Source organism: Plecotus auritus, assembly GCF_963455305.1.
Source record: "Plecotus auritus genome assembly, chromosome: 9".
In the NCBI taxonomy this organism is placed as follows: Eukaryota; Metazoa; Chordata; class Mammalia; order Chiroptera; family Vespertilionidae; genus Plecotus; species Plecotus auritus.
Window position 1 is genome coordinate 38,436,894 of NC_137783.1, and position 27,296 is coordinate 38,464,189.

The window sequence follows — 27,296 nt, forward strand, 5'->3', positions numbered from 1 at the left end:
TAATGATTTAGGTTTTGACAGTGTTAGCTTTGTTAGCTAGAAATAAAATGTTAACATTTATACTAACTAACTAGAATGTAAGATGTGCTCATCTTGGTTATTCTAAATGACTAGAATCCTTAGTTCAGAAAGAGATTTTAATAGAAAATCTTTGCCGTTAGGGAAATGTAGGTAATGCTGCCCAAAAGGAATGTGTAAATCAAATTTAATGATGATTTTTGAGTTTGTAATAGGGATTAGGGTTACAAGGAGATCATAGCTCTGTGAATCCAATTAGTATATAATGAAATGCACTCTCTGAGCTTACAAACCAATTGATTTGGAAAGAGAAATAATTATAATAATAAGTATAATATTTGGCCTTATGATTACACATCAGCTTATTCAAATTATTAAAATAATTCTCAATTTTAAAATTGAATGCACCTAGTTTTGCACAATGCATTGAAATTTATGGACTCTGAAGTATATTATACTTTCTTTTGAGACAATGGTGGGAGGAAAGAACTGTACACAAGATAAGAGCATGAGGTTAGGATAAGAAAAAAAATCAGATCTAATTACAAATGACTTGGTGTTATTAATGAGTTTTTATAACAGCTCAAACAATATTATATGTAGAAAGAATAAAAAAATAATTCATTAGACCAAGTTTCTAAGAACTCTATTAATTTCAGTAACCCACAGATGAGTTTGCCTGTTTAATGAAGCTTAATTTAATTTTGATCCCATTACACATCCTTGTTACCAAGTTCAACATTTATTTTTCTGTTTGTAAGGGATATGAGATGAAGAGGTAGTAAAGTATAAGGGAATTTTTATTTTTTGCAAGCATCATATCCAGTTCTATTGCAGCTATTGTATGATATTATAGACTAGCTTTTCTCAACCTGAATTTTGGGAGAGAAATAAACCATAATGCCCTTAGAAATCCATTGTATGCCATGAATTAACTTCCCTCTTATGCATGAATTACAGTGCTAGTCTAGCTATGTTTCATTCTTGGGAGAACTGAGAAAATAGCCGTTCAAATAATTATTTGCAGGGCTAATTTTCTAGTGGAAACTTGTTTGATAGAGGTGCTCTGGAGTACTGATTTCAAAACACCAGCCAATGAGAGCTTAAAAAATCCCTGCATATCATCCACACTGATTTTGGGATCAATTAATCAGGAATGAGATTCCACAGTGTACTATAAAAATCTCTCTAGGTATTTCTGACTTCACCAAGTCTGCTCCAGATATAAACATTGGTTCCCAAGATACCTTATGGACCATTGGCCAAAAGTGCTCATATTAGAGACTCTTAATTATATTAAAGAATCTCAATTGTCCTATAGTTAAAAATAATTATCCCAAGTTTTTCAAACTCACTTTAACGTGGAAAACTTTTTGGCCAAATTACCTGTAGTCACCCTGTGGAACTGGAGTGCCACAGAAGCACTTTAGGAAATGAGACTCCAGAGAATGGCTGTTGGCATCTGTGAATGTTGATTTTTGTAAAATCTTTTCCAACTAATTTAAACCCAACTGCCTGCTATATCACATCTAGAAATCCAACCTTTTGGGTCTTGGATGCTTTTCAATGTCAAGAGTCCCTTGTTTTTTAAACAGTAAACCCTAACTTATTTAGTACAAAACAGCTTCCAGATGGAACAAAGTTCTAAATGTTATTTTTTAAATCCATAAAATTAAAAGAAGAAAAGAATACATTGTTCCTTATACTTGGGATTGTAATAATCTTCCTAAACAAGGTGCAAAACCTAGATTACATAATATTTAATACTTTTACATAGCTATCATGTCTAAATACCAGGTGTACTATTTAATAATGCACTTTTTTTTTTCAATAGATGCAGTTACACATATGTTGATATATATGTGGTTTGATATGTATGCTATTTTGTTGTATTGACCTTACGCTTCAAAACTTCATTTGTCAAATTTTCTGAAGGTGTTAACATCATAGATATTTTTACGCTTAAAAATGTCGAATTTCCTGCCCTAACAGGCTTGGCTCAGTAGATAGAGCGTCGGCCTGCGGACTGAAGGGTCCCAGGTTCAATTCCAGTCAAGGGCATGTACCTTGGTTGGGGGCATATCCCCAGTAGGGGGTGTGCAAGAGGCAGCTGATCAATGTCTCTCTCTCATCCTATGTTTCTAACTCTCTATCCCTCCCCTTTCCTCTCCATAAAAAATCAATAAAATATTTTTTAAAATGTTGATTTTCCTGCCAAAAAAGTGTATTTGAGTGAAGTTTTAATTCATTACTTTATTTTGAAGAAAAGTGCTGCTGAAAGTTATCGTATACTTCAGGAAGCTTATGGTGAACATGCTCCATCTCAAATACTTGTGAACACTGGTTTAAATGCTTTAAAAGTTATGATTTTTATGTGAAAAATGAAGAACGTCCAGGTCAACCGAAAAAGTTTGAAGACGAATAATTATGAGCATTATTGGATGAAGATGCATGTCAAACTCAAAAACAACTTGCAGAAAGATTAAACGCTACTCAGCAAACAATTTCCAATCATTTACAAGCAATGGGAAAGATTTTAAAGGAAGGAAAATGGGTGCCACATCAACTGAAGGAAAGACAAATGGAAAACCGAAAAGTCATCAGTAAAATGTTGCTTCAACAACATGAAAGAAAGTCTTTTTTTGCATCGAATTGTGGCTGGCAATGAAAAGTGGATTTATTTTGAGAATCCCATATGCACAAAATCATGGCTTGATCCAGGTCAACCATCAACATTGACTGAAAGGCCAAATCATTTCGGAAAGAAGACAATGCTCTGCGTTTGGTGGGATCAGGAAGGTGTGATGTATTATGAACTTCTAAAACCAGGTGAAACTGTTAATACTGATCCCTGCCAACAACAAATAATCAATCTGAACCATGCTTTGATTGTAAAAACACCAGAGTAGGCCAGAAGACATGGCAAAGTAATTTTGCTTCATGATGATGCACCATCACACACTTCAAAACCAGTTAAAGACACATTAAAAGATCTTGCCTGAAGTATTAACCCACCCGCTGTATTCACCAGACCTTGCTCCTTCAGATTACCACTTGTTCGGATTGATGGCACATGCACTTTCTGAGCAGCACTTCAAAACATAGGAAGAAGTGGAAAATTGGGTCTCTGAATGGTATGCCTCAAAACAAGAAAAGTTCTATTGGGACAGTATCCACAAATTACCTGAAAGATGGGGGAAATGTGTAACTAGCGATGGACATTACTTTGAATAAAGCACTTTTGATGTTTCTCTTGAAATTATCTGCCGGAGTTCTTGTCCCAGCCTTACAAAGTGTTCAGCAATCTGGAGAAAGGAGCTGATGCATAGATGATTAAGGAGTCCGAGGACGAAAGATAATTTTGAAAGGCTTTGAGGGTCAGGGGAGCTTCAGCTAAAGGAACTAAAGACTACCCCTTGTCTAAGGACCCTGTGCTATTTATTAACACAATTTGTCCTAAGGCAAGGTGGAGATAATACACTTCAAAGGGTAGGGTTACAGATTGGGGAAGAGCCTACAGCTGTTCAGGTGTTTGGCCAACAGGAGGCAATAACATGCAGATTTAAAATGCCCTGAGCTGTCTGGCAGCAAAAGATTATCCTATTCAAGTTTGGGAGAAGTGCCGTTTAGCCATTCCAACAGGTAAACTACAAATGTGGCTCAGCCCTTGTTGAGCTCCCAAGCTTCACCAACCTTTTGGTGAAACTCTTATAATTATGACATACTGGAACTGGTTCCCAGCATTATCATGTTTTCTTTAATTACAAAATCTGCATTATTAACCAGTACACCTGGTATGACACATGTGAATATATACTCACAATATAAATGAGGAAATAATAGGCAAGGGCTAATTTCTTTCAGATGCAAAGAACTCTTATAGCTCAACTAGAGGCCTGATGCATATGATTTGTGCACTGGTGGGGGGCGTGGCCTGTGGGGATTGGTCCACTGCAGGAGCAGCCACTTATCCGGTCAGCTGAGTGGCTGTGGACCTGCCTTCTGAGCGGCTGCTCCTGCTGTTGGAGCACCACTCATCCCAGTCAGCCAAGTGGTGCTCCCACTGTGGGAGTTCCCTGACCACCAGGGGGCAGCTCCTGCATTGAGCGTCTGCCCTCTGGTGGTCATTACGCATCATAGAGGCTGGTCGGCTGGTTGTTCTGGTTGTTCCGCCGTTCAGTAGCTGGGCTTTTATATATATACTAGAGGCCCGGTGCACGAAATTCGTGCACGGAGGGGGGTGTCCCTCAGCCCAGCCTGCACCCTCTCCAATCTGGGACCCCTCAAGGGATGTCCGACTGCCCATTTAGGCCTGATCCCGGTGGGCAGTCAGACATCCCTCTTACAATCCAGGACTGCTGGCTCCCAACTGATTGCCTGCCTGCCTTCCTGATTGCCCCTAACTGCTTTGGCCTGCCAGCCTGATCACCCCCTAACCACTCCCCTGCCAGCCTGATTGATGCCTAACTGCTCCCCTGCCAGCCTGTTTGCCCCTAACTGCCCTCCCCTGGAGGCCTGGTCACCCCTAGCTGCCTTCCCCAGCAGGCCTGGTCCCCCCCAACTGCTCTCCCCTGCAGGCTTGGGTCCCTTCCAACTGCCTTTCCCGCAGGCCTGGTCGCCCCCAACTTCCCTCCTCTGCCGGCTTGGTCACCCCTAACTGCCCTCCCCTGCAGGCTTGATCGCCCCCAACTACCCTCCCTTGCAGGCCTGGTCCCTCCCAACTGCCCTCCCCTGCTGGCCATCTTGTGGTGGCCATCTTGTGTCCACATGGGGGCAGCCATCTTGTGTGTTGGAGTGATGGTCAATCTGCATATTACTCTTTTATTAGATAGGATAGAGGCCTGGTGCATGGGTGGGGGCCAGCTGGTTTGCCCTGAAGGGTGTCCCAGATCAGGGTGGGGGTTCCCTTGGGGTGTGAGGCAGCCTGGGCCTGTGGTGGTTTGCAGGCTGGCCACACCCCCTGGTGACTCAAGTGGAGGCCCTGGTATCCGGGGTTTATTTATCTTTCACAATTGAACCTTTGTAGCCTGGAGCGGAGCCAAGCCTTCTGCTTGCTCCGTGGCAGCAGCCATTTCTGTTGGGATTTATGTATCTTCTATAATTGAAACTTTGTAGCCTTAAGCAGAGGCCTGGGCTGGCCAGGGTGTGCGGAAAGCTTGGCTTCCTCCATCACTGGGGACAACCCTAGCCACCTGCTCTTTCCAGCTCCATGGCTGCCGCCATTTGTGTTTGGTTTTATGTATCTTCTATCATTGAAACTTTGTAGCCTTGAGTGGAGGCCTAGGCCGGCAAGGGCAGGTGGAAAGCTTGGCTTCCTCCATTGCTGGGGAAACCCAAGCCTCCCTCCTGCTCTCTGTGGCCGTAGCCATCTTGCTTGGGTTTATTTGTATATTCGCTCCTAATTGGCTGGTGGGCATGGCTGGTGGGTGTAGCGGAGTGATGGTTAATTTGCATATTACTCTTTTATTAGATAGGATAGGTAAGAAAAAAATAGGCAACCTAAGAGAAAAATGTGCATATAAACAGGCAGTTCACAGAGTACTAACTACAAATTCTCAATAAATATTTTTTAAAAGGGAGCCAGATATAGTCTAGCCAAGTGCTTTGATGCTTATGTTCCCTCTGCCTAAACTGCCCTTTCCCCAGATTTCTTTTTGGCTCACCCTCACCTGTTATGACTTTTGCTGAAATGTCACTTTTTAAATAGGCCTCTTCTTTTTAAAATTGCATCCCCAACTGTCAGTATTCCCTATTCCCCCTTCTCTACCTTACTTTTCTTCATAGCATTTATCACCACAAATATACTATATATTTTCTTATTTATTTGGTTATTGTTGATTTCTCTCTCTCAGAAATCAAGATTCATGAGATCAGGAATTTTGTCTCTTGTGCTTATTGATATACTAGAGGCCCGATGCACAAAGATTTGTGCAAGAATGGGCCTTCCTTCCCCTGGCTGCCAGCACCACATTCACTCCTGCCAGAGCCGCCTTTTTGCTCAGGCCCAGAGCCGCCTTTCCACCTTCCCATGCTGCCCAGAGGCCCAGAGGGCCACTCAGTGCCTGCAGATGCAAATTAACCTTCCATCTTTGTTGGGTTAATTTGCATACTCACTCCTGATTGGCTTGTGGGCATCACAAAGGTACAGTCAATTTGCATCTTACTCTTTTATTAGTGTAGATCAGTGGTCAGCAAACTCATTAGTCAACAGAGCAGCAAACCGCAGCTCATGAGCCGCATGTGGCTCATGAGCCGCAGTTTGCCGACCGCTGGTATAGATTAGTGTAGATCCCTCATACTTTTTGGCATACAGGAATTCGTTACATAATTGTTGAATGAATGAATGAATGAAAAGATGTTCAAGTCTGCTATAATTAAAGAAATGCAAGTCAAAACAACCATGTTATAACAGGTTTTCATTTTGGCTCTGTAATGGTAACTTGTTAACAATCAGTTGAAATATATGAATCCCTTCCTTGATAATAAAGCCTATTCCAGAGGTGTTATTCTTATAACTTCAGGATCAAACCCCTCACCTCTGTCCTTGAACCTGACTATGTGGTTCGCTTTCTCTATTAATATCACCATCCTCTAGTCCTTGATTCCTTCTTCTCCCTCTCAGTGTCTTGGTGCCAGCTCATTTGGATGACTTGAACTTCTTTTGGTTCCCCACCTCCAGCTTTATCCAGCACTACACAAACTGCACCTGCTCCTGCCCTATTCAGAAGACTCTGTGGTCTATTCCTCATCATTGCAGTCCAGGTCCTCCATGAACTGGTCAACTGCCCCTCAGCCTCCTCTCCTAAACATGCACATCTCAAGTCCCAGTCTCCTGAATATACCCAGAACTTTCTTCCTTTGTAGTTGTTCTGTGTTCTTTTATGAGATGCTTAGTTAGATGCTAGGAATGCCAGGTTTTGGTTCAGATGACAGGAGCTAAAGGAAAGCCAAGACTAGAGACTTCATTGGGGTTTCTTTGGGAAAAGCAAGGCAGGGCAGGGTAAACAGTTTAGGATAGGCCAGGGTGAATCATTTCAGAGGGCTATAAGTCTTTGGGGTGATTCCTAGTTGCCTGGCACCGGCACCTGAGATGATTAAGGCAGAGACTATTGCCTCCTGGGGAGCAAGGTAGAGGAGGAAGGGCGTTGGGTCGGTTTGTTTGCATATCAAAGGATGCTCACTGCTGCGCCCTTGCTACCTCTAAGAATTGGTTAGTTCCAGGACCAGTGGTATCTCTTCAGCCAGAAAGGTTTTTAAGATGTCAAATCGTCATACACAATACACAAGGATTTCTATGTCATAATGACCTAGGTAAAGTTTTCAGAAATACTGGTTTAAACCAAATTAAGACTATGGCCCTATATTGTAATGTCTGAAAACCAACAACAATTCCATTCCAAACTGCATAGATAAATAAATAGTGTTAACTAGCCCAAGCTGTCTATAGCCAGGTAAGAATACAGGGAAAAATATGGGTTTTGATTATATTGGAGGCAAAAAAGGAAGGAATGCAATTCTGGGAGCCTTAAAGAAAGATCTTTCTATATCATTGCAGGTTGATTGCTAATGTGAGGAACTGTATTAAAGGGTTGCGGCATTAGAAAGGTTGAGAACCACTGGAATAAACAATATAAACAAAACAATACTTCTGCCTGTAGTGTTTTTATGACTACAACACATTTTGCTAAATACCCCCCTTCCTCCATATCTATCATTGAAAGCCTACTTAGCCTTTAAGTCTCAGTTCAAATATCAGTTTCCCCCTGGGAAATTTTCCAATTTCTCCCAGCAAGAAATGCTATTTCCTTGTGTGCTCCCATTACACTTTGCAATTTTCCATTTATATCCTGCCTTGGTAATTTGTGTCCTTGTATACTTCACAGGGTTAACCCAGAGGAATGCTGGCCCTGCTAATCACTCTGCATTTGCTAATGTCTCATCTACGAAAGGCAGAGTAATGGCTCCTGTCCCTCTCCCTAACACTCTTCCAGATGCCGGGAGGCAGCTCTGTGTTGGGGTTCTTTGATTTTGTTGCTGCAGTAGGCACCAATGTTATAGATCAGAGCTGCCTGCCTCTCACAAAACAGTCTTCACTGTTGCTGAGAAATAGCCATGAGAGAGTTAAACATACAGGATATTCCATATTCACTCTAATGAACATCACAGTGGCCAATGTGATGGAAAAGCAAGAGTGATATTGGAACTCGATCTCTTCAACCACAGGGTAAGTCAGAGAACTGATTTTTAGATCATCTCTCACCTAGCTTGCTCTGTGATTGATCCTAGGCGATTAATTTCCTGCTTGGTCTTTCTAGAGGACAGGACCTCACAGGAAATGTGTTACAACATAGGTATTATGATATGCATTTCCATTTCATACCACAGCTCTTCAGCAAGGGTACTGATAGTGCTATTGTGAAGTTGGAAATATTAGATTTTTAAGGTCTCATGGGATGTAACATGTATTCAAAGATACTTGCTGGTTGTCATGCCCTGTTTTTCCAGCCCAACATGAGAGGGGCCCTGAGGACCCACAGTGGCCCCCAGGACTGGTCGGGCAAAACTCATTCTAGTAATAGCCTCACATCCTTTTACTGTTTGTGACTCCAGACAACTCATTCCCTAGATGTGTTCTCTTTCAAGGACTCTCACAATGGTGTGCTAGTAAATGTTTAACATCTGGCTTGGGGAGCGGGGATGGGGAAGGCCCTTGATTTATAACATTTATTGTTTTCCATGGTGTAAATGCTCACACCATGGTTAGTTTCAAGCTACGAATGTGCATTCGCTGAATAGGGTGTTGGGAAGAGAGGCACAATGGGTTCTCCTTCGTTGGCAGGAACTGGTTCCAGCACACCTCCGTGCTCTTCATCTCCCTGTGCTATTGATTCTACCTCCAACCACAAATGCATGCATGTGTCAACTTGAGTTATGGACACTGAGTTCTCCCAGGAAGCTTCCAGCCTGCATGTAAATCAGTGGATGCACAGAGTGAGAAGTGGAGTGGTCATTGTCACCTAAAATGCAGGTTCAGTCCCAATCTCACCGTTGGCCCATTTGAGAATTCCTGTTACACATATCGCTAGTGTTGACAAAATAAGTACTGATTGCTGTTTAGCATCCAGCCTTGAGGAACTCAAAGCGGTTTTTGTTATATTGAAATCGGAATTGTTTTAAGTATATTTAACCATTTGAAGAGATTGCTTACAATAAACTTCCTTAAGAATTGCTGAGTCTTTTTGGTGCTTCCTTCACACAAGGCTTAATTGGTGCACTAGTCTGAGCTCCAAGTAAAACTAGATTGTGACCTTTCAAATAAACTAAAAGATGAACAAATTTATCTAAGTGTTGGTACTATTACTCTTAAACTCTGTGTGCGTGTGTGTGTTTTTGCAGAGTAAATTCTGGATGTCCATGTCTTAGTTTTCCACAGTTCAACTTATTTGGGATATAGTAACATGAAATGTGCTATTTTTCTAACTTCTCAGGAAGTTTTAATACTTGGCTTATAATGTCAGGGGAGAAATGAGCTTCTTTCTTACTGTTGGGCTTGGCATCTCTCTGTTGCCTTTCAGAAACTAAGTTGGATTGAAGATACACGTTTGCCTGCCACTAGGAGTCATGATTGGAACTGGAGAAAGGTTAAAGTTCTGGGTTTCTAGCATTGCTTACCATAGAAGCTTATTCAGTTTCAATCCCAATTCTGGTGGCATGCTTAGAATGATGGTGGTGATGCTGATACCATGGTGTGTGGGCTGCCTTTTAGGTGAGGGCTAATCACCAATTCTCAATGGGAAAGTGGTAGCTAATAAGCAAACACACGAAGATCAGTGACATTTTACATTTATGTTTTTCTGGTAATAAAAGAAATGGTCATTGTAGGAAACTCAGAAAATATAGAAAAGCATAAGATCATCCCAAATCTCAGGAAGAGTGACAGTTAAGATTATAAATAATAAAATTAGATGAGATTATATGTGCATAGTTTATATGAATCTTATTATCAATGTTCTCAGTGACACTGTACTACCTATCATCTGAATGTAATGTTGCTGATTTAACTCTTACTATTTAAAGTAAGCATGATCCCACTATGATAATAATAATTTGAAGAACACCCTTGTACCTAAATCTTGCCTGCTTTTTGGATTATGTGGTTAGAATAGAATTATAGGTGTAAGATTATTAGATCAAAAAGTAAAGACATATTTAACATTCTTGTTTTATAGACCTGAAATTGCTTTTAAGAAAGATTTTAAAAGATTACATTTCCCTGGATTCCCATCTTCCTAAAAAGAGAAGTGTGAACGCCCTCTTTATTTTAAGATTAATAATATAATATAAATAGAATGGAATGAACCCTTGTGATGTTTTTACCTTAACCTTTATTTGCCACGAAATTAGAGATCTACAGAGAAAACAGGAAATGCTAGTTTGGTGACAACTTATAAAGAATCATTCATCAGTCATCACCAGAATTCAAGCTGCCAAAATAGCAAGGAGAGAGAGACATGGGTAGTTTCCAGGCCTTATGCAAAGGCTCAGCTAACCTGGATAGCTTGTTGGGTGGAATGTCTTTGGTTATTTTTCTTTCTGCTGTAACACCAAGCACAAGGTATCTGACAAACAAGATGTAATATGACAAACAAGGTGTGGCCTCAGGTATATTCCTGAATGAGTGGCTATCACACCCATCTTCTAAGGAGGTGGTAATGAGGTTAAGAGTCTAATCCTATCCTATTGCTGCTGTTTTAATTTATCATGTAGGTGTAATTATAGTGTTTCCCTTTTAAATGGCTCCTAATGTGTTTGGCCGAAGAGGAAAACCAAAACAAGTGGTAAAAGTCAAGTGTTTTACCATCTGTCTCTGTCACGTTTCCCTAGTTTCAGTTCCAGCAGCCCTGCCTGGGAGGACTAACTCCTTTTCACAAGTAGGTCAGATCTATTGATTTTGGCCAAGGGGCCCAGATTTAGAAACACACAATGGCCTTCCCCCTGCTTGCTCTTTGTTATTACTTATGAAATCATTATCAAGTAATAGTGTGAATAGTCAAAACAATACTGCTCTTGTATATCCTTCCAAAATATTCTATGTTGAAACAAATATGTATAGAAAACTTAACTTTACATTTTTTTAAAACAGCAACATAGTCAATGTATGTCTCTAAAATAACTTTTTAACCAGTTAACTAATGAATATATTTTGTTTTTTAATGGTTCTAATCATTACCACAATGTAGATTCCAGTGTATTTTGGGGAGTGTATATCTACGATGAAGTTCTAGGTCAAAGGGTATGTGTAACAAAACAATATTTCAGTGATAAGAAGAAAGAAAAACAGAAAATGAGCTTTTGGATTTAAGAATGAGGTGGAAATGGGTAATATTTTAAGGAGGATTTTCTAAAAATAACCATATGATAAATTTTCCATTCTGCCGTTTTAACGAGAGGCTTAAGTAATGCTTATTCTTTTTGTGTTTTTTTGTTTGTTTGTTTAAAAAAATACTCAGTGCAGCCCTAGCTGATTTGGCTCAGTGGGTAGAGCGTCGGCCGGGGGACTGAAGGGTCCCAGGTTCGATTCCAGTCAAGGGCACATGCCGGGGTTGTGGGCTCAATCCCCAGTAGGGGGTGTGCAGGAGGCAGCCAATCAATGATTCTCTCTCATCATTGATGTTTCTATCTTTCTCTCTCTCCCTCTCCCTTCCTCTCTGAAATCAATAAAAATATATTTAAAAAATACTCAGTGCAAAGAGAGACTCCAATATGGTCTTGAGATACAAAGATAGCACTTTTAAAAAAAAAGATTTGATACAGAGGAAAGAATGGGAGACCTCAGCTCATGTTATGTTTGGCCACAAACATACATTGTGATCTTTGTCCAATCAGCTCTTCAGATATCAGCTTTCCTATCTGTAAAAAAAGTGTTATAAAATCTTTAAACTATCTTTTAGAATGGTTTTCTGTGATTTGTTTGTCACAGAAAAACAAAGCTTCTAGTACTATTATTCACGAGTGAATGTTAGTCAAAGCTAGATGTCATGGTTCTCTGAAAATGGGCTGTGTTGGCGAGGAGGTCAGTCTTTGCTGAGATTAGCTGATGGATGCTAAGGAGCAAATAGAAGATATTTTAGAACATTTTTCATGTTATTTGGCCCCACACATATGCTCATCAGCTCCACAAAGAATTAGAGCCAATACTCTATTGGCCTCAACCCTAAGAATCTTGCATAGTGAGAAGCAATCTTAGGGATGATGATTTGTCAGTGTTGCCCTATGGTTTGAGTAACTTCAGTCTTTTCCATCTTGGTCTGATTTCAAGAAAGTATTTCACTGAAATGTGTGTCTTGATACCCACAAGTCTAGCACATCATTAATATTTTCTGGGTTCTCCTTCTAAACCCCTCACTTATACAAATAATTACTTTAAAACTTCTTAAAATAACTGCCTTTTTAGACCACTGTGAGAAAATTAGTACCTTAATATTTTCAACTTAGCCCAATGCTAGGTAAAAAGTAAATGCTCAATAAACAATAGCAACTATTACTATTATAATGACAAGAGATGAGCAATTCTGTAATAGCCAATTAAGATAAGGCTCAGGACATGAAAGACTTTAAAATATATCAATAATATTGAAGATTATCCAGATAGAAAACATAACTTCTTTATCCCAAATAGTATAAAAACTTTTCATGCCAAAAATATTTTAAATTCTAAGATTTACATTGAGTACTCTCCCAGTAAATCCAAACTAAACATTTATTTCTACTCACTTTTCTTTCATCATGAGGTTTAGCAAATCTAAGGATCTGTCCCCAGGCAAAATAACTTCAATCTTTGGATTTCCCCTGAAAGCCCAGATTACCAGGGAAATCAAACCAAAAGTAAATAAAAGTTCACTGTAGATGTGGAATGTTCCTTATGAGAACTACTACTTGATAGCTCTAAGTTCATCTTGTATTTCTTTGAGGAGGTATAAAAATGGAGGTTGAAGGAAAGGGGTTGTAAAACTCAAATGTAACCAATGAGTTATTAATTATTGAGTTTAGTGTGCTTTTGGGGGTCTTTGAAAACAGGGTTCCTGAAATGAATTTCCTCAGACAGTAGACAGATGACTCACCAACTTTGGCCATTAAGGCAGGCTGAGTCATCTAAAGTCAACTGAATCACCTGCTTTCAGCTCTGTTTTATAAGAATTGGGGCTGGCTAAATATTTCTGTCTTTTTTTATTGTGAGTATTAAGCATTTAGAATATGGAGAATATGATGTTCTTAGGAAAAACCACACAAATTGCTCATGCACAGATGGACTACATTAGTGAAAGCAGATTGATGATGAAAAAACTGCTCTAAACACCTACCTCACTGGATTCTTTACTCACCAGCTAAGCCAAGTGATACTTGATGAGGATCTAGGTTAGGTTTGAAGACACTGATGGCTAACTCCACAGAGCCATAACACCAGCCCAGAGAACATCCTGAGATGCCATTTGCTTTTTTTCTAGATACTAATTTGGACCACACACACATTATGAGTGGAGAGTTTTGTTTGTTTTTTGTTTGGGGGGGGGGGGGTGGCGGGGGAAGAGGGAGTGTTTCGCAATAAGAGAATATTGAAAGAAGTCAGCCAACATTTTCATTGGGAATAGTGAGGGAGCATTTGGGTGCTCAATTCTCCTGTTGGGTGGATTTTAATGTTTGTTTCACGGGGATGGAGATTTAGTGGAGGCAGGTTGTGGTAAGGGTAAGAATCTAGGTCAAGGAACATGAAGATTCTTGAGCCATGTGACCCAGATGATCATCCAGGCCTTTCTAAGCTTCATTGTCTTCATCTGATAATTGAAAGGGTTGTATCAGTGTGGTGTTTCAAACTTGCTTGAACATGAGGATCACCTGTGGCACTTGTTAAACATACAGAGATCCCTTGCCTCACCCCAGCCTATTGAATCCAAATCAGCAGGGTGAGGCCTGAGAATTGTTTTTTAACCATCACCTTTGGTGATTCTTGTGTTTCGACAACTTTGGGAAACACCGTATTAGATGATCAGTATGATATCTTTTAGTTCTAAGGTTGCTCAAACAATCCTTCATAACAACAAACATTTGTCTTTTCCTCCCTCTAAATTGGGCAGACAAAGATCAAATGGAAAGTAAATCAAGTTATGTTGTGGGTGGAGAGGTATTGGTGGGGCTGGCTGGTCTGCCACTAGAATATGCATATGAAGATTGTCTTAGATACTGTGTTTCTGCTCTAAATACCTCCTCTCAGGAAGAGCCTGATGAATTCATTAACACTGGGGTTTGAATAGCTCAAGAGTCCTTGAATTTTCTCTGGTATATTAACAAGATTCAAAGCACATTGAATGGAGGCATCAAGAATGTCAGCAATCAGGGCAAGCAGGAACCCCAGGCAATGCCTTTATCTACTCAGAAAACTGCCCTGAACTGGCCCCACATTAAGCAGGTGAATCTTCATCAGTTCAAGGATGGTGGAATGGGACCTTAATCACCCAAGCAAGGAAATTTACCAGAAATCAGAACAAAATCAGTGTCACCATTGCAGAGCACAAACTCTGGATAGCCTCCTCTTTTCACAACTCATCTGTTAACAAAAGACATTGGAGCAAACCTTTTTGTAGAAGAGCAAAAATTCATAGATCCATTCTTCCATGTTTTCAACATTACATATTCAGTCCTCCCATGTACCAGGCACTGTTGTAGGTCCTCTGCATAGAGCACTGAACAAGATGGGTTTCTGAGTGCATTGTAGATGTTTCAAAGTGTGTGTTCTAGAAGATGAGGAAAATCAGAATAGGCTACCCCAAAATATGCCACTTTGGGGCATACAGACTATTTTGAACTGAATTGAGAAACAGCAGATGCAGATAGCAGCCCTCTACCCTTCCTTTTCTGTCTAAAGGCAGGGTATAAATTTTCCTTTGTGAAGGTATCCCCTCTCCCTTCACCCATACCAGGAGGAGCAAAAAAGCCCTTATCAACAGAGATGAAGACTGTGCCGAGATAAACATGAACAAATAAATTTTACTAAAACAATTCTTATCTACTGTTAGTTTCCCCCATATATCTACCTTCCCAGAATTTACTGGCCCTTAATGCCTTAATCCCTTTTCCTTTCTGTCACTATTCCACACATTTATTGATCTTTGTTAAAATGGTACAAAAGCCCCTGGATCTAATTGTGTTTTTGAGATTTTCACTTCATTTCTTGAGGCCCTTTCATATGTATATGAAATAAACTATTTTCTCCTGTTAATCTGTCTTTTCTCAGTTTAATTTCCAGGACCGCAGGAATAGAACCTAAGAGGGTAGAGGAAGAGTCCCCTCCCCCCTCCTGCAAAGGAGAGATTGACAATAAATAAGTGAACAAATAAATATGACCATTTGTAATTAGTAATTGGTATACTGGAAAAACAATAGATAAATTGTCTTAAAGAGTGATTGGGGAGAAGGAGGGTGAGGTATAGAATCTACACTATAGACTTTGCTGAGGAGATTTGGGAAGCACTGTTAGACATGTGATGAGTGTGTTTATGTGTCTGGTGGGTGAAATAACTGAGGTCCAGAGAAAACGTAAGAACTACCCAGGTGATGGTGAAACTAAAGCCCAGGTTTCCTAGTGTTTGCAGGTAACTGTTTTTTGATGAACTTAACCTTCTTAATGTTACTCTCAATGAAGAGAGGTCTTACTTTTTGCCTCACAGATGCCTTAGTCTTTTTGTATTCATTGCTTGCTAGGGTGTAAGTGCTGAAATAGGCTTAGAAATCTGGAATAGTGTAAGGCTTACCAACCTAAGCGTTGAGGAATTTTGTAGCCCATTTCCAAAAGATTAAAGAACAACAGAAGCTAGAACTATTGAAGTGCTGTAGACTTTTAACCTCACCTGACAAAGACTATGGGGAAATGGCCTGTGCCCAATCAAGGGAGATATGGAATTGTTTGAGCACCAGAAATAAAGCAAGTCCCAATTCTCATCCATTCCCTTAACTAGCATGGGAGTTATTATATATATTTTTTATATTGGACCTTTACTACCACATTTCCATCCAGACTCTAGGCAATGCTTGAATCCTTCCATTGAAAGAAAACAAATTCATTTTTTTAAAAAAACATATTGACTCAGTCTACTTTGTCTTGTTTCCCATAAGCCAAGTGTGTTAATGGCATGCTCAGATAGAATGCCCTTTCTGAAATATTCAATGAAAGATGAGTTGTATCAAAATGATTTTTCAGCATTAGTATAAGATAAATTACCCATTCTAACAGTCCTAGGGCATTTTGTACTGCCTTTTACTTGATGCTTCAAAGGTAGTGTTTTACACCGGAGGCTCAGGGAAATTATTATCTCTTTAGTGTTTGGTTTTCTATACTGGAATACTTTAATACTAACTTTTCTTTCTTTACCAGCCTAACTGATACACTAGTCTGAACATCTTTGAGAGGTTCACTTATATACATATAAATGAGCCACCGCCATCTGGTGTATTAGAGAAGATACTACAATTAGCAGGTTACTTGCAGTTCCACCAGGCAAGCAGCCAATTTTCCAGACCATGGGAATTTTCTTCTGGACAGATTGGAAAGTTCCAATGGCCACACAAATTTAAAAGGATAAAATCTTGACTTACTGTACAAAAGTAACTAAAGTCCTTAATTAAATTATCTTTGTTTTGTGATCCAAAGGCAGCCCAGGGTACTATACTTTTTATTTAAAGAAAACCAAAACAAGTGGCAACAACAAGTAATACTTGTAATTTGCTTAAATAAAGTTCTAGCATATAAAATATATAACATTAACATGAATGATGTTGATGCACTATAAGTCTTTAGGCATTAATTGGGTTCTCTATTTCTTAACGCAGAACACTTCATTTGTTTTTAGTCATTAGGAGATAAATATTTCTGAAGCCTTTGCATCCTGCCTAGTACTGGATGACCAATGTCATTGCAATTACTAGGTTCCTACTTGTTGAGTAGTGCCAATGGACTGAAAACGGCATTGCTAAAAGGACAGCTAATTGGAATCTAGTAAAATCTAGTATCCACAATTGGTAACTTTGTGCCAGAATGTAATATAGTTGACAGGCTGATCTGTAACTTGGTGATAATAATAACGTGTATTTCATTATTAGGTCTGTTAGAAAGGTTATATGCCAAGTTCAATTCGTGGTATATAATAGAAGCTCAAAAATGTTGCTAATACACACAGAAACATACACACACACACACACACACACACACACACATCACGTATTTCAAACAAGTTTTATAAGCAAACTAGAGGCCTGATGCACGAAATTCACAATTTGTGCGAGGGGCTTGGCCATCACAGCCCTGGTTTCATCTGGAAGGTCATCTGGACAGTCGTTCCGCTGTTTGGCCATTCAGTCTATTTGCATATTATGCTTTTATTATTATAGATTATTATTATAGATGATATTTTCACTTTAAATTCTCTTATAAACTCTCTTTAGCTAAGAGGGAGAGTCAAATGCCAAATTGAAATGGAATTAGGGATCATTTTAAGTGGTTTATTTTTAAAAGCCTTCCTCAGTCTATACCCAAAGATACAAATATAGGCCTCTGTGGGTGTTTTGGGGGCTAGGATTGGGTGGAGTCAAGGAAATGTTGAATTCAGTTAAGCAACTGGCTGTTTGCAACTAACGATTGGTAAGTAGTGGTTTGGCTGAACTTAACATTGTTTTTTTTAAAGCATGTAGTTTACTGAAATTCATCTAAAAAAGTTTGGGGGAGGGTGGGTTGGTGGGAAGAGATCAACCAAAGAACTTGTATGCATATATGCATAACCCATGGACACAGACAAGAGGGTCCGGACGGCCTGGGGTGGGCTAGAAGGAGTCATTGGGGGGGGGGGGGGGAAGGGGACATGTAATACTTTCAACAAAAAAGATTTAATTTAAAAAAAAAGTTTATATCAAGCTTTAGGGTAACTTTGTCATGGTTTTCTTTCTTTCTGGAATATCTATTTATGTCATGCCAAAGTTTAAATAGAAAATTAATATTCTTCTTTAAGACACTTTGAAAATAAATAGCCATTTTAGAATCTTTCTTAGAAAAGGGTTCCAAAGCAAGTGAAATGACAGAAGCAAACAAGGTTCAAAGGGAATTTTAAGCAAGTTATTTTCATCTCTAGCTCTGTTTGCCAGTAAGTTAACAAACAGATCATTATGGTTATGGGAAGGTACAACTCAGTGTGTGTGTGTGTGTGTGTGTGTGTGTGTGTGTGTGTGTGTGTGTGTGTGTGTGTGTTATGTAATTCAAAGGTTGTGAAATTGGTCGCAAAGGCACTTTTCTGCAAAAGCCTCTGACTTTTCTTTTGAAATGAAGCTGAAATGTGGAGCCCTGATAAGTCTAATCCTTACCACTAGGGGGTGACAGCTGATAATGAATCAGCTTCTCTTAATGTGAGCCAAACCACTGGCTTAGTTTGGTAGGTGCTGGAGTAATGATTCTTCCTTACTGATTGCCTGGTGATGTTTGGTTTGATGTATTCTGTTTGCTGAACATGCGCCACACCCAGTAGCATTCTTCTTGCGATACACAACATGAGCCTGTGGAAGGACCGCCAGTGCTGGACAGTTTTGTAGATTTCAAGTGTCTAGAAAATTAGTTAACACATAGGAACATTTATTCCTCCTGCATTTACTTAATAAACACTGAGAGTTTACAGGCCCTGTAACCAGCACTTGGGATACATTGGTTAACAAAATGTCATATCTGCCCTAGCTGGCTTAGCTCAGTGGATAGAACGTCAGCCTGCAGCCTGAAGGGCCCTGGGTTCGATTCCGGTCAAGGGCACATGCCTGGGTTGCAGGCTCAACCCCCAGTAGGGGGCGTACAGGAGGCAGATGATCAATGATTCACTCTCATCATTGATGTTTCTATCTCTCTCCTTCTCCATTCCTCTCTGAAATCAATAAAGATATACTTAAAAAATTTTTGCTTAAACCAGGTAAGCAAATACATCAATAAAATAATTGTGAGCTTGAACAAGACTGAAAAAGAGGGTGAGATATAGAATAACTGGAGTTATTAAAGAGATATTACATTAGATAAAGTATCCCTTCACTAAAGACTTTGCTATTCTCCATTTATCCAACAGATTTCAGAGGTACATTATATCCCCTACTTTGGTTGTTCTACACTTACAGTTCTCATAACTCAGCATTTTGGTGCCTTCAAAGCTTGAAATATCACGGTGGTTGATATCTAGCACTAGCATCCCTCCCTGTAAAACTCCACTAAAAAAAAAAATGCTTTAAATGGAAAGAATATGCCGGTCGCTTTCTATTGGCATACGAAAGGGAAACTTCTGTAATGTGATTGGCTTGATTTGCATCCATTTTTGTCTAAACAGTTGGGGCACTGCTTAAGAAATATCACACACACATTAAAAAAAAAAAAGATATTATTTATTTAAAGTTAAAATGATCTAGCATGAAAAATAAGAAAAGTACCCTAATGTTGATCTAAATATTGGCAAGACTATAACCTTGGTACTATTGATATTACAAGATCATTTCATGCCATCACTGACTTTCTTTTTTTACCTGAATGATCTTCACCCTTTATTTTCTATCAATTAAGTATGCCTCGTCTTTCATCTTCTAATAGGTCTCTCTGTCCCGCTTTAAGCTCCCCTGCATACCATGCGTGCTCCGTTCTTTTCTTTATTCCAGAAGTACTCATGCCATTGACTAATTGGCTAAAAAGTATAGTATTCTTAGAATTTTATAATCATTTCATCTCCGTTGGGAAAAAAAAAAAAGTTACCTGGCTAACCAACATTCTCTCCTTTCCCCAGCGTCACTTGCAGCTACAGAAGAGACCTGTGAGCCAGTTCTCACCAGTGGGAAGTAAGGGGAAATGCACTGGTATCTGATGAGAAAGGCACCGTCTCCATGACAAAGGGCAAAGGTATAAGCGGAGGCCCTCTCCTGGCCTTGGCACCTTCCTTGCCGTTGCTTTGAATGAGGTTCTGAAGGATAGACTGCTAGATCGACACAACCATTTTCCAAGAGACTCGGAGATAGATGCCAACCCAGTGCTCTTGACAACAGAGAGCTGATGGGCCAGCTCAGGAATGGTCCTCCTCCAGCTTCTTTTTATGTCATTTAATCGAATGCCTTTATTATTTACACCACGATTAATTTGTTATACTGTTCCTGGGACCCAAATGGATACTAACCAACACAATCTGAATATTAAAATCTCCTGAAAACATCATCTCACTTTTAATTTTTATATTCCTCCTGAGAATTTGGCCCAGTGCTCGAAACAGAATAGTGGCTAAATAAATATGTTCAATCTACACATTTTCCTTTGTCCCCTCTCCACTTTCTCCCCCACCCACCAAATGAACTTCTTGAAATTAATCTCATACGCTTATTTAAGGGACTGCTGAATTGGGACAAGGAACTTTCCCTACCTGGGCTAGTTATATAAGATGCCTATATGTCAGAGGGTAGCTTATGCTTACTCGCCATAACAAATTTTAATTATTTGAGCTTCATAAATATACCCTTTTAGAAGGCAGAAGTCTTTCTTTTTCACCTTTCTATCTATCATGGTGCCAGTGCTGTGCCTTGTGGAGAGTATACAGACATGGGTTGAAGAAGTGCCTTCCTGCTCCACTGGGGAGAGAGGAGGGATGAAAGTTGGCAACAGGGAAATGTATTTTGCTCCTTGAAAGGTATTTGATGGAACCCTGTAAATTCCTTGGAGCAGAAGCATTGCCTTATTCATCTTTGCTGCTTCTCTACAAGTGTTTCTAAGAGCATAGTCTGATCATTCAACATCAACTAGAGCTTTGCTAAAAATTCTTATTCTGGGCCTCACTCCAGAACTACAGAAAGAAAATCTCTGAATGGGGGCCCAGGAACCCATGATTTCACTCACTTGTGAATCACTGCTCCGGTATCTAGCAACGTTCTCCGCGTGTATTAGACACGCAGTAAATAATAGGATGAATAAATGAATGATGCAAAGATAGAACAATCTCTCAAACTTAGCCAATCTCTAAAGTCATTCCTTTCAAACTTAATATGTATTGAATGAGATTGAATATCTCATTTAAAAAGTAGAAAATCCCCCTTTTCAAGTGAGCTAAATATTTTCTTTGATAACTAAGAAAAAACCTCTGCAAATGATTCACTTGGTCTCAAATGTAAATAACTTGAAACCAAGAATGACATTACTTTTAAAGTACTTGGGCACTTATAAAGGAAGACAAAACTTTCTAAATTCCCAACCCCTTAAATACCCACTGATTACTTCTCTATGATACTTTTCCCCAGGAACTCTTAGGGAAAAAGATTTGGCCACAGGTTCACTGAAGAATGAGCTCACTTCCAGACAGGGAGAGAACGTATCTACAGTGAACACAATAGTGAGCACAGATTCCTCTTCCAAGTGGTAATCTGGCTGTCACCCAGCCTTTCTGACCCCAGCGAAAGGCCGAATCATCTCCATGCCAGACACACCTCCTTCAAAGCTGTGGTTACAGAGGCTTGTGCCTTCCTGCTCCGCTGAAGTAGGTTGTTCTGTGTATGGTCCACCGTGGCATAACCAGATCAATTATATGAGGGTTCATCTGGATTCTTTCTGTCCAGGATGAGAGAAAGCTCTAGCTTAAAGAGATAATGCTGAGGGATCGTTTTAATAGTGTGTGGTCACAAGGAAGTGAGGAAGCGTCTGTCTGGAGGGAGTGAAGAGGTCTTCTTTAGCCAAATAGTTTGCACAATAAATGGAGAATCTAACCCTGCCTGTGCGATCCAAACTTACCTCTGTCTTCCTAACAAAGTCAAGCCAGTTTCTTCCCCTCGGCCTAACATGCCATGCTCCTTACAGCCTATGTGCATTTGCCCAAGATGCTTTGCTCCAGGTGGAATTCCTTATTTTCTTTACCAATAAGAAGGAGAATAGCGCTCAAAATAACCATTGAGTGGTTACTATGTGCTTTGTATACATTGTCTCTTTGAATCCTACTAACAACTCCAAGAAGTAGGTACTATTATTATCACCATTTTACAAATGATAGCTTGATAATTAGAGGGGTTAAATTACGACTCAGGTCATCTAGCCAGTGCATTGCAGAACTGAGATTCAAATCCAAGACTGTCCAATTCTAAAGTCCATGCCAAGAGCCATTGTGCACTCCGTGGAATTTTTTTGCTCCTCCAAGTTCCACATTGTCCATGAAGCCCTCTTGGATTTTTTTACATTGATTATTATCTAAACCATACTTATTGGTACGTTAAATAACAAAACCACAGTGTCAGAGAAAGAGGGATTTCAGAGGATATCTAGAGTGCCTCTCTTCTTTAACAGATGAGAAAATTGAGGATCCAGAGGCTGTTCTTCTCAGAGGTCTTACAGAACTCAGACATGAACTTGGGGCAGAACCTTGAGGATTCTGCCCTTACCCCATCTCTGCCCCCAGAGTTTCTGATTCAGTAGGTCAAGTGCAAGGGCCTGGGAATATGTGTCTTTAAAATAGCTCCACGATGGAGTTCAATCATCAGCTAAAGTTGGGAATCACAAATATTCTCTATTACTTGGTGTTTCATCTATTTATTTGTATTGTCTCATCTCTCAAATCCTACTCTATTGAGACTTTGTTCTACACCTCAGTATCCCCTACAGTGTCCAAGCAGGAGCTAGACATGTTTTAAGTGTCTAAGAAATGCTTGTGAACTGAAATGAAGAAAGCTTTAGATACTGAGTATTTGATGAGGAGGTGTCAAGGAAATGGATTAGGGCAATTAATTTTAAAGCCACATAGAGCAAATACCCCATGTGGGAGGCAAATAAGTGGGAATTATAAGATTTGGCTTTCTCTCATTTACTTCAGCTCATAATGACACAGGAGCCTGGTGTCCAAAACTTACAGATAATGAAGTTCTGATGTCTGATTTTCTTTTGCTTTCCCAAGCTGGGTAGACATATTTAGTAAAGGTGACCCCCAGCTGCTCAGGACGTCTTTTGTTCTGTTGTGAGCACCTGGAACCAGGCCCCAGTGACACTCTTGTCTTGGAGTGGCAGAGCCTTATATGGAAGCAGAGTGTACTTTTTGCTTTACTGGGGGATCTTTAAATAGCAGGGAACAGCAACTGAAAGCTTTTCAAAGAGCTACTTAAAGTTATTTTTCTCCATGACAACGGCCTGCCAATAACGATAGAATTTAAAGAGCTAGGACCCCCAAGTAGAAAGAGAAAAGGAAAATTACCCTGCTGAATTGAATGCTCAGCGATGAACCATAGCCAGAGTGTAAATCCCATATATTGACTCACAGCTATAGAACAGATGATGAGCAATCAAACTGCATTCTTTAATTATCTGTGTGTAAAATCAGGAGGATATTTAAAGTTGTTCACTTGGTGGTAGGTGGGGTGGAGGGAAATACTCACAGGCATATGCAATGATTGCTGGTGCTGGGATGATGAATTCATTTTCTTGTGTGTTACCCTTAGAGATTTGGAGGACTGGTTTTGTTTTGGGTGCTAAAGATCAAGTTCTAAGTAATCCTCTTGGCTCCCCTGTGCTTTCTCCACCTTGCAAAATCCTGTTTTGCCCTGCTTCATGAAATCTGACTCCCAGGACAGACTCAACTCCTGATTTCCTCTTGTCTACCAAATGAAAATATTCAGATGCCTTCTCAGAGACCTTCCATTTTTTTTAATTAAAATTTTATTTTTTAGAGCAGTTTTAAGTTCACCAATTGAGCAGAAGGCACAGTGACTTCCCATATACCCCCTCTATCCATATGTATGGCCTCCCCTATTGTAACCCCCACCCCCACCACCACCACCAAAGTTGCTACAGGTGTACTGGTTAATAATGCAGATTTTTTTTCACGAGGTGGAGTTACACATATGTTGATATATGCAATTTGATATGTATGCTATTTTGTTGTACTGACAACAAGCTTCAAAACTTCATATGTCAAATTTTCTGAAGGTGTTAACATCATAGATACTTTTACGCTTAAAAATGTCGAATTTCGTGCCAAAAATAGAGCATTTGCAGGAAGTTTTAATTCATTACTTTATTTTGAAGATAAGTGCTGCTGAAAGTTATCGTATACTTCAGGAAGCTTATGGTGAACATGCTCCATCTCAAGATACTTGTGAACGCTGGTTTAAATGCTTTAAAAGGGATGATTTTGATGTGAAAGACTAAGAACGTCCAGGTCAACCGAAAAAGTTTGAAGACCAATAATTACAAGCATTATTGGATGAAGATGTGTGTCAAACTCAAAAACAACTTGCAGAAAGATTAAACATGGCTCAGTAAAACAATTTCCAATCATTTACAAGCAATGGGAAAGATTTTAAAGGAAGGAAAATGGGTGCCACATCAACTGAAGGAAAGACAAATGGAAAACCAAAAAGTCATCAGTAAAATGTTGCTTCAACAACATGAAAGGAAGTCTTTTTTGCATCGAATTGTGACTGGCGATGAAAAGTGGATTTATTTTGAGAATCCCATACGCAAAAAATCATGAGCTGATCCAGGTCAACCATCAACATTGACTGCAAGGCCAAATCACTTCAGAAAGAAGACAATGCTCTGCGTTTGGTGGGATCAGGAAGGTGTGGTGTATTATGAGCTTCTAAAACCAGGTGGAACCATTAATACTGATCGCTACTGACAACAAATAATCAATTTGAACCACACTTTGATCGTAAAAACACCAGAATGGGCCAGAAGACCTGACAAAGTAATTTTGCTTCATGATGACGCACCATCACACACTTCAAAACCAGTTAAAGACACGTTCGTTAAAAGATCTTGCCTGGGAAGTATTAACCCACCCGCTATATTCACCAGACCTTGCTCCTTCAGATTACCATTTGTTCGGATTGATGGCACACACACTTTCTGAGCAGCACTTCAAAACACACGAAGAAGTGGAAAATTGGGTCTCTGAATGGTGTGCCTCAAAACAAGAAAAGTTCTATTGGGATGGTATCCACAAATTACCTGAAAGATGGGAGAAATGTGTAGCTAGCGATGGACATTATGTTGAATAAAGCACTTTTGATTTTTCTCTTGACATTATTGTGTTTTATTTGATTACAAAATTGGCATTATTAACCGGTACATCTGGGTACATTTGTTACAACTGATGAACCTACATTGACTCATCATTAACACCCAAAGTGAACCCATTATAGGGTTCACTCTGTGTCATACATTCAATGGGTTTGGACAAATGTATCAAATGACATGTATCTATCATTACAGTATCAGACAGACTGTTTTCACTGCCCTAAAAATGCTCTGTACTCTACCTGTTTATCCCTCTCCTAATCTCCCCAACCCCTAGTTTTGCCTGTACCAGAATGTCATATAGTTGGAACTATGCAATATGTAGCCTTTTCAGATTGGCTTCTATCACTTAGTAATATGCATTTAAAGTTCTTCCATGTCTTTTTAAGTCTTAATAATAGCTCATTTCTTTTTAGCGCTGAATAATATTCTGTAATATTTACCCTTTCACCACCTATTGAAGGATATCATAGTTCCTTCTTTTTTTCTTTTCTTTTTTTGGTTGCTTCTAAATTTTGGCAACTTTGAATAAAGCCACTATAAACATCTGTGTGCAGGTTTTTGTATGGACATGTTTCTAACTCCTTTGTTTAAATACCAAAGGTGTGCCCTAGCTGGTTTGGCTCAATGGATAGAGCGTCAGCCTGTGGACTGAAGGGTCCCAGGTTCGATTCCCGCCAAGGACACAAGCCTGGGTTTCGGGCTTGGTCCCCAGTAGGAGGGGTGCAGGAAGCAGCCAATCAATGATTCTCTCTCATCATTGATGTTTCTATCTCTCTCTCCCTCTTCCTTCTTCTCTAAAATCAATAAAAATATATTTAAAAAATAAAAATAAATAAATACCAATGGTGAAATTGCTGAATCTGCTGGATTATATCGTAAAGATATGTTTAATTGTGTAAGAAACCACCAAATTGTAATCCAAAGTGCTGTACCACTCTGCATTTCCACCACCAAAGAATGAGAGTTCCTGTTAGTCCACATTCTTGTCAGCATTTGGTGTTGTCAGTGTCCTGGATTTTAGCCATTCTAGTAGGTATGAAGTGGCATCTCGCTATTTTATTTTTCATTCCTTGGTGACATATGATGTGGAGCAATTTTTTATATGCTTCCTTGCCATATGTACATTACATTTTCTTTGGTGAGCTGTAATATACATAAAATTGGATTCTATGTTTTCTTATTTTTGAGTCACATCAGATTTTTCTTTCTCGATTCACAGAGGCCACCTTTATTCCACACATTGGAGCGATTTATGTGATTTACATTCTACTTCTAATTGTCTCCAAAATAACTTTCTTACTCCTCCACTTCCAACCAAGTCCTAGTCTAACTCAGCAGCATTAGCTTTAGAACTGATCAATTCCAGAAATTGAATTGATACAATTTTATATCTGATATAGGAACATTCTCTACAGTGTTCCCTACAAGTGCTCATGCAGACTTTTACCAGTGACAGATAGCATTCTAGATTGACAGTGGCAAGTTTCACCACTGACCAGTACAACAAATTACCATTTACTTAACAAATATTATTGGGTGCCTTTTATTTATTTTTTAAAAATTAATTTATTATTATTTTATTGATTTACGAGAGAGAGAGAGAGAGAGAGAGAGAGAGAGAGAAACATAGATGTGAGAGAGAAACATCAATGAGCTGCCTCCTGCATACCCCTTACTGGGGATTGAGCCTGCAACCTGGACATGTACCCTCACTGGGAATCTAACTGGCAACCAACCTTCTGGTGCATAGGACAATGCTCAACCAACTGAGCCACACCGGCCAGGGCGATAGGGTGCCTTTTATATGGCAAGCTCTGAGCTAGGCACTGAATAGTGTATCAATCAGACAATTATCAACTTCTTTCTTATGAGGTAAAAGTGGTTTTCCTATTATGGCAGGCTCATGTACTGCCCATTGAAACCATATAATTAGCCATTTCATTCCTTTAGAAATTTAAAGACAACCCTCAGATCCCCTCAAAGCCCATAGTCATCTAGTCACCCCATTCCTTTGGACATGCCCCAGTTGGTCACTGACCCTTTCAAAGAAGACTGCTCAAAATTCCACCTTTCTTCCTGGGCTCTTCTGCCTGTGTTTGGATGCTCGGGTCCTAACACAGTTGCCTATATCTGTGGAGTTACATTGCTTGATATGTTTCCCAAGTCTAGAGGTGTAAGCTTC